We start from the raw sequence: 10652 nt of genomic DNA, 5'->3' as shown, positions 1-10652 counted from the left end.
TTTGAATTCAAAATTTCAAAATTCTTTTTTTTTTTGAGGGGGCAAGTAGGTTGTTTCCGAAAATTTAAAAGTATTTTTTCTAAAAGAGCGTGTTTATTACACATTTTACTTAGGATTTAATCATTTTTTAAAAATAATTTGACATAGTTTAATATTTTTCAACAATTATTTTAATCAATGCGCAGATTGAAATTCATTTCTTTTTCTTTTTTTTTTTTTTTGCTTCTGCACATGACATCACAAGTGATGAAATGCCATTTACTGATGCCATTAGCGCACCGCGCCTAAATTCTCAAACGCAGTTGACAGCAAAACGTAAACATATAGCGCGCCAAAGTACATTACTTGTGACGTCATAAAGATCACGTCTTATTTCCAAAATTGGACATTTAAAAAAATTAAATAAAAAATAACTTTTGGGGAAAAGAAAAGTTTTTTTTTTTCGGCTCCATATCTTTTTTCCCACTTTCTTTCTTTCTTTTTTTCTTTTTTTTTCTTATTCTATCAATGTCAGTGATTAAAAGCATATTACTTTTGACTGAAGGAAACAACCCCATTGGCAAATGATTTTTCAATAACTACTTTTCACATTTAGTCACCCTGTGTGCGGTAACGACCTCTAATTTTGACTTTGCAGTAATAACCATTTGTTCTACAATAGAAGTATCTCTAATTAGAAAAAGCAGATTATAAAACTATTTAATTAAAGAAACAATATCATTTCGAGCATACTTTCGTTCCTTTAGTTCTACTGAATACTCTCTCCTTCTACTCCATTCTTCAAAAATCTCCGATTTGGTAACAAAATTTCAATTTCAAAAAATTCGGAAAATCTTAATGTTATATTACAGAAAACACCGCATCCCCTAATTAGTTACAGCTACTTAATCATTCACTTTTCTAAAAGATGAAGCGCAGCGATTGTGGTGAAGCCAACGATATCTTAACAAAGCGCCAAACCAAATTTTGTTGGATGATTTTCGGATGACAAAATAAGGTACTAAGGACGTTTAATTATGTAGAATACCATACTAGAAGCAAATCGGACAGTTTCTTTTTTTTTTCCTGGCTATGTGCCAGGTAATGTTACGATACGCGAAATTTTAACTAGAAAAAGAAAACTCGTAATGGGAAAACTTCTGTTTTAATTTTCATCAACAAATCCTTTTACACAAATCTATTAAAAAGATGAAAAATCTCAACTGTAATTTTCAGCATTAATCTCACTACCAAAGCTGCATTTCTCAAATTGTGTTCCGTGGATCTTCAGGATTCCAAATAATTATGAAGATTACGCAAGGTAGGGTAACTAGACGTCCGGATTTCATACGGACAGTCCGAGTTTCTCACCACTGTCCGGAATGATGTCCAGGTTTGTCAACTATCCTTATTTAAAAGTAATAGGGGAAACTAGGTAGGTTTGACCCATAGGGAGACTTGACTCTTGAGGATTTGTTCCATAAAAAGGATATTTAGGGAAATATTTAGTCATTATATGTGACCAGTCACACAACAGTATTTTGCAGGTACAAGACATTTCAGAAGTATCAGTGGTTTTCAAGAAATTCAGTGTTAAATGATATTGCACTTTAAAAGTAAAGTTTGAATATTTTTGAATTTTTTAGGTTTTAACCTCCAGTTTTGAGGGAAATTAATTTTTAAAGTACACATGTTTTAGTCACTTTTCTATAGACATCTATTGATATACAGTAGTTTTATCTAACTTTAATCTAAGTTGCTAAAAAATTAATTTAAACTAAAGGAAGCTAACTAGGTAGCTTTGACCCAAGCTAACTAGGGAGACTTGACACAAAGACTAAAATGATGTTTTTGTTTAATTTGACATTTTTTTAATGAATTTTTATTTTTGAGTAGATAAAATGTTGTGATTTAGGCCTAATGATTTAATTTTATTCAAACAACAACTCTTATATTGTAAACATAAAGGCCTGATTTTTTTTATGAATAATAATATTTTGATCTAAAAAATTGTTTTTATTTGACAAATAACTAAAAGACTAATAATCTTTGAGCTCAATGAGTTGTTACTTCGTAAAATAAATGAAATATTGCTTAGGTCTGATATGATAAAGTTTTGAATTCGACGTCTGCTCTCCTGCTGATGTGGAATAAGATTATTTTTTTTTAAAAATGTAAACTTCCTCTAAAGAGTGAACATTTTGTATATTCACTTCAAGTATCACTAATTTAAACAAAAAACTCCATCAAATCTGCATTTTTGATTTCAATATCTATGAGTCTTCTTACATTCATGTCTTCCTAGGTGTTGGGTCAAGTCTCCCTAGCTCTAGGGACACTCCACCCATTTGCAGACTTGGTAAATATAATTTTTTTGTACCATTTATACTTAGAGTTATGCTATTATTTTTAGCCATAATAATGCGCAAAATGACAAACTATTCATGTAAATTTTTTATTTCGTTCAAACTATTCAAAAAAAAAAAAAAAAACATGGAAAATAAAAAGTAAAAAATTGGGTCAAATCTCCCTAGTTTCCTCTAATCTAAAAATGCGATTTTGTTTATCAAGCTGGGAAACGCGATAGTTACAAGCTAGTTCCTATATGAAGTTTTATGAAATGGAAAAATAGCAAAGATGTTTCGTAAACAAATGCGATCAAATGTCATTCGCGAAGCATTGTTCAAGAGTTCCTCGCTCCACGCCCCCCCCCCCTCCCTCTTTCTTGATGCAATGAAAGTGTCCTACAGGGCCAGAATATAGCATGAGTCACGGGCCTAGGGCATGACAATTTGGGAAGCACCAAATCTGTAGTTAAAATGTTTTTAAAATGGAGAAATGTCATGAAAACTGAAACAAAATGTAAACATTAATTTTAGAAAAAAACTCAAAATTATAAATATTTTCCACAAATGACAAGATCACTCCAAGCTTTACACTGAATTGGCCACGATTCAGAATTTAATATTAATTATTTCTCATGACGTTCCAGTCACGAAAAATTCACGAATTCACCCCTGATTTGCACAATTATTTCCTTTAAAAGGTTACATAATAGATGCCTTGGATGTTTATGTCTTATTGCAACCAGGTGAATTTGATGACATTTTATATTGTTTTTTTTTTTTTAAATCGTATACATCGTTTCTACTTATATTATTGCTACTTATGGTAGTATAAATATTTTAAAATAGGGATCACTAAATTTGACCTTGGTGGCGGTAATACGTATTTTAGAAACATTTCGTTACTTCACTATATAGCGCCGTTGGTCCTACGTAAGTTAGGGCAACCACAACTCAAGGGCTTTGCGAAACTTGATTCCTTCTTTTGAGCCAAATTAGCACCTTTAAAGAAAATATAACAATTCGGTTCGAATGCAGCTTTTAATCTGTATTTTCCGAATGAATAGCAGGAAGAACATCAAAACGAATTATGGATTTAAAAAGAAAAACTCAACTTTAAAAAGGGATCTTCAAAGAAATTAAAAAACTCGGTTCTGATCCCAGGTCAAAATTCATGCTAGAATTTCTTTGCTAGCATAGCGTTACATGCTTATTCCCAGCAAGTAAAACAGCATAAACTAGCATGAATTTTTGCTAGTTCTAGCAGACTTGCTAGCATGCCATGCACTGTTTTGGCCCACTTTTTATGCTAGCTAGCAAAGGACTTGCTAGCATGTCATGCACTGTTTTGGCCCACTTTTTATGCTAGCTAGCAAAGGACTTGCTAGCATGCCATGCACTGTTTTGGCCCACTTTTTATGCTAGCTAGCAAAAGACTTGCTAGCATGCCATGCACTGTTTTGGCCCAATTTTTATGCTAGCTAGCATAAAATTTCTAGCTTGTGTTGCTTGAATGAGTTGCTATTCTAGCAATAATTGACTAGCACCACTTGCTGCTATTCTAGCAGTAATTGACTAGCACCACTTGCTGCTATTCTAGCAGTAATTGACTAGCACCAGATGCTATTTTTTCATTGCTAGATACCATTCATTGCTTTTTTTTTTAGCTTTTCTAGCAAGATTTCTACCACATGTTGCTTTAATTTTTTGCTAGTTCTAGCAGACTTGCTAGCATGCCATGCACTGTTTTGGCCCACTTTTAATACTAGCTAGCATACAATTTCTAGCTTGTGTTGCTTGAATAAGTTGCTAGCCTAGCAGCAATTACTATCACTACTTGCTGTTATTCTAGCAGTAATTTACTACCACCGGGTGCTAATTTTTCTTTGCTAGCAACCATCCAGAGCTTTTTTTAATGCTTTTCTAGCAAGATTTCTACCATGTGTTGCTTTAATTTTTTGCTAGTTCTAGCAGAAGTGCTGGCATGCCATGCACTGTTTTGGCCCACTTTTAATGCTAGCTAGCATACAAATTCTAGTTTGTGTTGCTAGAATAAGTTGCTAGCCTAGCAGCAATTACTATCACCACTTGCTGCTATTCCAGCAGAAATGTACTACCACCAGATGCTATTCTTTCTTTGCTAGCAACCATCCATTGATCGTTTTTAAGCTTTTCTAGCAAGATTTCTACCATGTGTTGCTTTAGTTTTTTGCTAGTTCTAGCAGACGTGCTAGCATGCCATGCACTGTTTTGGCCCACTTTTAGTGCTAGCTAGCATACATATTCTAGTTTGTGTTACTAGAATAAGTTGCTAGCCTAGCAGCAATTACTAGCACCACTTGCTGCTATTCTAGCATAAATGTACTACCACCAGATGCTATTCTTTCTTTGCTAGCAACCATCCAGTGCTCTTTTCTTAGCTTTTCTAGCAAGATCTCTACCATGTGTTGCTTTAATTTTTTTGCTAGTTTTAGCAGAAGTGCTGGCATGCCATGCACTGTTTTGGCCTACTTTTAATGCTAGCTAGCATACAAATTCTAGTTTGTGTTACTAGAACAAGTTGCTAGCCTAGCAGCAATACTAGCACCACTTGCTGCTATTCTAGCAGTAATTTACTACCACCAGCTGCATTTTTTTCCAGTTACCTTCCATATCAGTTGCTTTCCTAACATGATTTTTAAAATCTGATGCTTTTAGTTTAGGCTTTTCTACCATTCTTTTCTCGTATTGTTTTTATGTTTTAGAACTTTTTTTTTGTTGGCTGCTGGTAAGATAACTTTATTTATACTTCTTCAAAATTTCCCCAAATTATACTTCTCAGTGTCGGCTTTTTCATATTGTCAACATTAAAAGTTAAAAATTAGTTTTTGAAAAACTTTTAAATGTGTACATTTCTTATTGAAAAATTTACAATAGTCTTCCTGAAAATAAAAACATGCCTCTTTTCATTTAATGTTTGCTTACGTTTTTAGCTCCAGAAGGCTGGAACTTTGTTTTGATTATTAATCAATTCATAATTTGTTGAACTGTAAAATATCCTTGTTTGAAATTCCCCTACAAAAAATTAATTGGTTTTCTATTTAAAAAAAAAAAGTCATACCAAAAAAATTTGTATTTACTTTTGAATTCTAGTTTTGAAGAAGAAATGAAAATGTTAACCATTTTTTTTTTTTGTTCTTTTGAACTACTCCTGGTTCTTTATTACTGCTATGTGTATATGACTTTGTAACATGCATATAATACATTTTCACTGTACTCTCAGATCATTATCTTGAAGCTTAGTGAGTAGCATCCCCATAAAAAAGGCAGAGTTGTATAACACTTCCTCTCCTTTTTGTGAAGATTATTTTTATGTATGAAACAATTCTTTTGTATATTCATTAAAATATCAATAATGAAACTAATAATGCTGCATTGCAGCAATTTAAAATATATATATTTAAAAAATAATAAAACGGTTCATGTAAAAAGTAATTAACGTTTAAATAGTAACTGTTAACAATTTTTTTTTAATTTCAACCTTCATGTATTCTTTTATTATATTGGAGCTTAATAAATAACTTTTAAATATTCTTATCACAAACACTAAGTTATCAAATCCACCCTCTATTTCAGGATTTCACAATGCACATTTAATGTAAATTATTTAGTAACGATTTGCATTGTTTAGTGTTTCTTTTGTTCTAAGATGACCTGTAGAAATTTTACCTTACAAAAATGCTGCATTAGGCCTGAAAAAAATCGTTTAACAACATATCAGTATCTACTTATCAGTAAATCAATAAAATTAGTGTTGGTCTTGTTATACACATATGGGATTTTATTCAGCAAGTTGAACTCAATCTAAAAAAAGACTAAAAAATATACACACCAATTTATAAGAAGAAACATTTATTTCTGAAACAAGCAATACAGAAAATATATATATTATAACGGGAAAAAGATAACTCATAATCATGAAGAGCCAGAAGTTACACCACTTAACTTTTCTGCACCTTTTGCCAATCCTAGATAGATAAAAGAAACATATGAAAACAAACAATTAATTCAAATGCCTTGAAGTATAATTATAAAGGGATGAGTGGATGGGGAGGGGATGAAACAACTTAACTTTCTGAAAGTTTATTTCCTTTCAGCCCCCCCCCTCCCCAAAAAAAAAAGAACACGTTTTGTACCTAACAACATTTGGCTATCTTTAACAAATAAATTTGCGAAATTGCAATAAATATCTCAAAAAAAGTATTTGTTACAGCCCTTATTAATAATCATTACACAATTAGAAAAATCATGACGCTTATTGTTTGCTGCATGTACAAGCAATGTACTTCCATGCTTCATAAATATTGGGGAAAAAATTGCGATGAAGTTTTCTCTGTTTCATTAACATGGTTACCACTCAAGTCCGGGGGGGGGGGGGGGATATTTCAAGTGTTTTCCCTATATGAATTAAGCAGTTTTAAAATGAAAGAACACTAATATTAACATTTATTTGCTGATAGCTTCATTACAGGAGGGAAAAACAATTAAGCATAAGTAAAGAAAAATTTATCATATTTGAAATAGCAGCATGGTAACTGACATTTAGGCCGAACTTTTTATTTAAAAAAAAACTTTTAACCATGTATTGCTTACATCTTAAAAGGAAAAAGTTAAACTGAACAGAATAGACAACTTATCTCAATCTCTTTGAATTAATTTTGTACAATTCAAGCTATATGTCAATAAAAACATAATGTAACCTATTATTCTTATGATAGACATTTTAATATTTACTTAGGTATAAAAAAAATGTAATTTTTTATTTCATTTTCATTATTTATTTATTTTGTAGTTAATATATTTAGACATTGCGTTTAGCAACTTAAATTTCTAAAATTGGGAATTTCTATTGGAATAGTAAAATTTCCAATTTTAATAGAAATTTTTAAAGTTCTCTGAATTTTTCCTGTCTAAAATTTAACTTATATGAGTACAAAATTTAAATAGGAAGCCAAATATTTCAGTATTTTGTTAAAATTATAAACCATCTAATGTTGTCTAAAACCTTCGAAACAGATTTCTATCGCATCAGCTGCTGCATTGAGAAAGGAGATAAGATGCTTTTTGTGGTAAATTGTAAGATTAATTTAATATGATAATTTCCAAATTATCATATTAAATAATTTCCAAATTTCCCCTAATCAAAAGGTAAATAAGTATTCCAAGAAGGCACTTTATATCACCACAAAGAATTTTTTAGTACAATAATTCAGTACACTTGGCTTGTTATATTATTGAAGTGATATAAAAGTAAAAATGAACTACCATCATGTTGAGAGTTGAACTCAAATGCGAAATATAAAAAACCCAGGATTTTGTTCAAATTAGCCGTTATTCGTAAGAATCGTGAATGAGTGATAACTGTGAAAAAAAAGAAATGCTTTTTAAAATATTACCACTAATACCTATTGTAATCTAATTAGTCATACATTCAGAAAGTTGTACATACATTTGAAAAAGGAAGGTGATAATGGATAATCGCTGAATAAGTTGCAATTTATATAAGTTGAAGATTTATCTTTAAGTAAATTGAAATGCCCACAGGTAAACAAATGGACGGGCCTTTAATTTTTTTCTCAATATACAATGATGCTTCTACTACCTTACAAAATGTTGTATTATTTCTTAAAAAGGAAATTACAGCATTTAATCATGAACACTTTAAGTAAAGAAGTCAAATTTTTGTTCATCTGAGCCAAGACTTTCAATCAGTGGTGTTTCCATAGGGTATACTCCATATGCCCTCAAGCTTCAAAAATTTTCAAATTATGCATATGATCGCATACACATACTGTGTATAATGGATTACCGGGAGTTTACCCTCAGAAAAAATTGATGGTAACATCACTGCTTTCAATTTAATGTATGTATTATAATGAAATTTTTAATTTAAATAACTAAACTTAACCTTATTAAACAAGTTCAACTGTATTTGACATGCTGACTCTTGAGACATTGTTTTAGATTAAAATACACTGATTAAGACAAATAGCATCAAATTCAAATATTGCTAAAGAAAAAAAAGATAACAGCACTTCACTGACATGTGCAGGACACTACTATGAATAAGAAAATAATAATCCAATGACTGGGAATACGATTCAAAGTTAACAAACTCAAAAACACAAGGAAATAAAGAATTAAAAAATAAAAAAGATGTATTCAATTTTTACAATCTACACAACTATAATTAAGATAAAATCTACTGAAATACAAAATTCCACTCTAATTTGTATAGCGGATAAAATTTAATAGATTGTTATAATATCGAGAGTAATCGAGCAAATCAGATTGTAAAACCTCAACACGAAATATTGTATCACAAAAAATATAATTGCACTGAATACCATATTCTGCAGAATAAATACCAAATACTTGTTGAAATTTTTTTTGCTTACATTTTACAGCAATCCAAAATTGAAAATATTAATCCATTTTGGGTAATGTAAATTAATCTACAATAAATATAATTATTACTAATCATTTCAAAAGGAAAAATAAATTAATACTGTAAATGGCTAATTTGGTTTATGTTTATCTGCATCCGCATAAATGGATAATTACTTTCTTTCCTGATATACAATTTGGTAACTGTTAATCACGATAATATGTTATGTCATGCTGTTTCCTTACAAATACAAATCCAAGTTGCTTAAAATATCAATAAATTACATTTCTTTCAAGTAATTTTCTGATCTGTCAATCTTTTTGGTAACTGATCAAGTGTTATTCAGGGTTGGGTTTAGGACAGACAGGTGGTTTTTAGTCTATAACTGACAACCAAGTGTTCTCCTTTCTTTTTCTTAGCTGTGTATTTTATATAAAAAGTTAAGCAATAAATTGATTTTGCATATTTATAACTACAACTTAACATTATGATTTTTTTTTCTGGCTAGTGTGCGATAGTTTTTAAAGCAGTTAGTACGGCTAATGTAATGTGTCATAAGATTTTAAAATTTAACATATATACGTTTTCTTTTTACATTAAATTTACTTTAGATAAAATTAATAAGTAAAAATGTTGTATTGTGATTTTTTCGATAGTAACGTTCATGTATAAAAAAACATGTTCGTTTACGAATTGTCGAATATTTAAATGTTTGTTTGGTTGCAAAATATTGAATTGTGTTGGAACCGAATATTCGGTTAGTAGGGCCAGGTGGGGTAAAATGGGTAAACCCATGGCCCTACTTTTGGATTTTGACTCAAATATTTTTGTCAAAATATTTTGTTTTTTTTTTTTTTTTTGTGTTATGTATACATGACATATGTTATGAGTAGAATTAAATGATTTTCATACAGAATTTGATAAAATTTATTTTTTGAGAGGAGTGTCGTTTTCTATACCCATTTTACCCCATGCAGGTGAAAATGGGTAGCCTGTGGGGGTAAAATGGGTATTATAAAGTCTAAGAAGCGATAAATACGCATACTATTTGTTCATTGCAGTGTGATAATATAGACTTAAGAGTCAGTTAACAAAATTTAACTATTTAATTTAAAAAAAATAGTGCTAACAGTAAATTTGACAAAATATTAATAAGGTTTCTTTCAATGCATGATATCCATACTTGTCATTCTTTAAAAAAAGTAATGGCCTCTATAGTTTTATTCTGGCCCATTAATTTTTTTTTATTATTTGATGTTTTTCAATGAAACCCATGTTGTCTACATCAGGAAAAATAAAAAAAAAACTCCCATCTCGGATTTCTAAGAAATATTTCCCTCAACTAGGGGAGGGCAGGCAGGGCTACTGCCCCGGGGACCCCGCAATAAAGGTTTTACAAAACATCCTAACTTTCAAGGGCCAAAAAAATAAGATATATATATATATATATACATATAAAAATATAAGGATATATATCAAAAGTATCAGATATTTCCGAAACTATGATGATCTTTTCGAACCCTGATTAGGGGCTTCCACTGCTTTGTTGTCCCCACACTTCCAAATCTGGCCCTGCCCTCAACAGCCATATATTTGCCGATAAATTCTTTCTTGCTTGTTTCCTCTAGGCGTAATATTTATACCCAGGCACCTGTGGTTAAACTTTGCTTCATAAGCATATTTTTAGCAGTTTCTATTCCAGATACTTCCTGTGAATGGAATCTTTCTTTTCCCACTATTTTTATTTTCTTGTTTTTTAATTCATTATTTTTTTCAATTTCAACTCTTAGCCTTTCTAAAACATCTTTGTCAATATTTCCTGTATTTGCTAGCATACATTTAAGTTGTTTTAAATAACTCATGCAGGTAGTTGTCAAATCTGAAGCTCTTGTTGAAATTAC

The sequence above is a fragment of the Uloborus diversus genome, chromosome 2, assembly GCF_026930045.1.
Source record: "Uloborus diversus isolate 005 chromosome 2, Udiv.v.3.1, whole genome shotgun sequence".
NCBI classification, from domain to species: Eukaryota; Metazoa; Arthropoda; class Arachnida; order Araneae; family Uloboridae; genus Uloborus; species Uloborus diversus.
The sequence above is the reverse complement of the archived record's forward strand: the minus strand, read 5'-3'. Positions refer to the sequence as shown.